General features: G+C 48.3%; 1 protein-coding gene across 1 annotated transcript in view; it reads left to right on the top strand.

Moving 5' to 3' along the window:
- LOC121845342 (protein sidekick-1-like) overlaps positions 1-2,500 on the top strand; it is a 76,855-nt gene that overhangs the window by 805 nt on the left and 73,550 nt on the right. The window lies entirely within an intron of this gene.

Raw genomic sequence — 2,500 nt, 5'->3', positions numbered from 1 at the left:
AGGAGTCAGGTACACACACACACACACAAGGAGTCAGGTACACACACACACACCAAGGAGTCAGGTACACACACACACACACCAGGAGTCAGGTACACACACACACACACAAGGAGTCAGGTACACACACACACACACCAAGGAGTCAGGTACACACACACACACAAGGAGTCAGGTACACACACACACACACACCAAGGAGTCAGGTACACACACACACACACACACAGGAGTCAGGTACACACACACACACACCAAGGAGTCAGGTACACACACACACACACCAAGGAGTCAGGTACACACACACACACACCAAGGAGTCAGGTACACACACACACCAAGGAGTCAGGTACACACACACACCAAGGAGTCAGGTACACACACACACACCAAGGAGTCAGGTACACACACACACACAAGGAGTCAGGTACACACACACACACACCAAGGAGTCAGGTACACACACACACACACCAAGGAGTCAGGTACACACACACACACCAACACACACACACCCAAGGAGTCAGGTACACACACACACACACCAAGGAGTCAGGTACACACACACACACCAAGGAGTCAAGGAGTCAGGTACACACACACACACACAAGGAGTCAGGTACACACACACACACACCAAGGAGTCAGGTACACACACACACACAAGGAGTCAGGTACACACACACACACCAAGGAGTCAGGTACACACACACACACCAAGGAGTCAGGTACACACACACACACCAAGGAGTCAGGTACACACACACACACAAGGAGTCAGGTACACACACACACACCAAGGAGTCAGGTACACACACACACACAAGGAGTCAGGTACACACACACACACCAAGGAGTCAGGTACACACACACACACACCAAGGAGTCAGGTACACACACACACACACCAAGGAGTCAGGTACACACACACACACACAAGGAGTCAGGTACACACACACACACCAAGGAGTCAGGTACACACACACACACACAAGGAGTCAGGTACACACACACACACACCAAGGAGTCAGGTACACACACACACACCAAGGAGTCAGGTACACACACACACACCAAGGAGTCAGGTACACACACACACACACAAGGAGTCAGGTACACACACACACACACCAAGGAGTCAGGTACACACACACACACACCACACCAAGGAGTCAGGTACACACACACACACACCAAGGAGTCAGGTACACACACACACACCAAGGAGTCAGGTACACACACACACACACCAAGGAGTCAGGTACACACACACACACAAGGAGTCAGGTACACACACACACACAAGGAGTCAGGTACACACACACACCAAGGAGTCAGGTACACACACACACACACACAAGGAGTCAGGTACACACACACACACACAAGGAGTCAGGTACACACACACACACAAGGAGTCAGGTACAAGGAGTCAGGTACACACACACACACCAAGGAGTCAGGTACACACACACACACCAAGGAGTCAGGTACACACACACACACAATACATTCAGACATACCGTGACACAAACCTACATTCACATGAGGTTACTTTAGCAGGTGCCTCGGGAAGAGTTGTCATGTCCATTAACAAAAAGAGACTCTCCTTTTAGAGACTCTCTCCTTCTAGAGACCCTCTCCTTTTAGAGACTCTCACACACACAAGGAGTCTAGAGACTATCTCCTTTTAGAGACTCTCCTTCACACAACCAGACTCTCAGGTTTTAGAGACACACTCCTTCTAGAGACTCTCTCCTTCCAAGGACTCTCTCCTTCACAGAGACTCTCGTCCTACACTATCTCCTTTTAGAGACTCAGGTCCACACTCTCCTTCTAGAGACTCTCATTTTAGAGACTATCTCCTTCTAGAGACTCTCTCCTTCTAGAGACTCTCTCCTTTTAGAGTATCTCTCCTTCTAGAGACTCTCTCCTTCTAGAGACTCTCTCCTTCTAGATACTCTCATTTTAGAGACTATCTCCTTCTAGAGACTCTCTCCTTCTAGAGACTCTCTCCTTTTAGAGTATCTCTCCTTTTAGAGCCTCACCTTCTAGAGACTCTCTCCTTCTAGAGACTCACCTTCTAGAGACTCTCCTTCTAGAGACTGTCCTTCTAGAGACTCTCCTTTTAGAGACTCTCCTTCTAGAAACTCTCTCCTAAAGACTCTCTCCTTTTAGAGACTCTCCTTCTTCTTTTTCCTAGAGTCTTTTTCCTAAAGACTCTCTCCTTCTAGAGACTCTCTCCTAAAGACTCTCTCCTTCTAGAGACTCTCTCCTTCTAGAGACTCTCTCCTAAAGACTCTCTCCTTCTAGAGACTCTCTTCTAGAGACTCTCTCCTTCTAGAGACTCTCTCCTAAAGACTCTCTCCTTTTAGAGACTCTCCTTCTAGAGTCTTTTTCCTTCTAGAGACTCTCCTTCTAGAGACTCTCCTTCTAGAGACTCTCTCCTAAAGACTCTCTCCTTCTAGAGACTCTCTTCTAGAGACTCTCCGTTTAGAGA

The sequence above is a fragment of the Oncorhynchus tshawytscha genome, unplaced genomic scaffold, assembly GCF_018296145.1.
Source record: "Oncorhynchus tshawytscha isolate Ot180627B unplaced genomic scaffold, Otsh_v2.0 Un_contig_910_pilon_pilon, whole genome shotgun sequence".
Lineage (NCBI taxonomy): Eukaryota > Metazoa > Chordata > Actinopteri > Salmoniformes > Salmonidae > Oncorhynchus > Oncorhynchus tshawytscha.
Note: the sequence above shows the minus strand (reverse complement) of the source record. Positions and strands in the feature narration are given on the sequence as shown.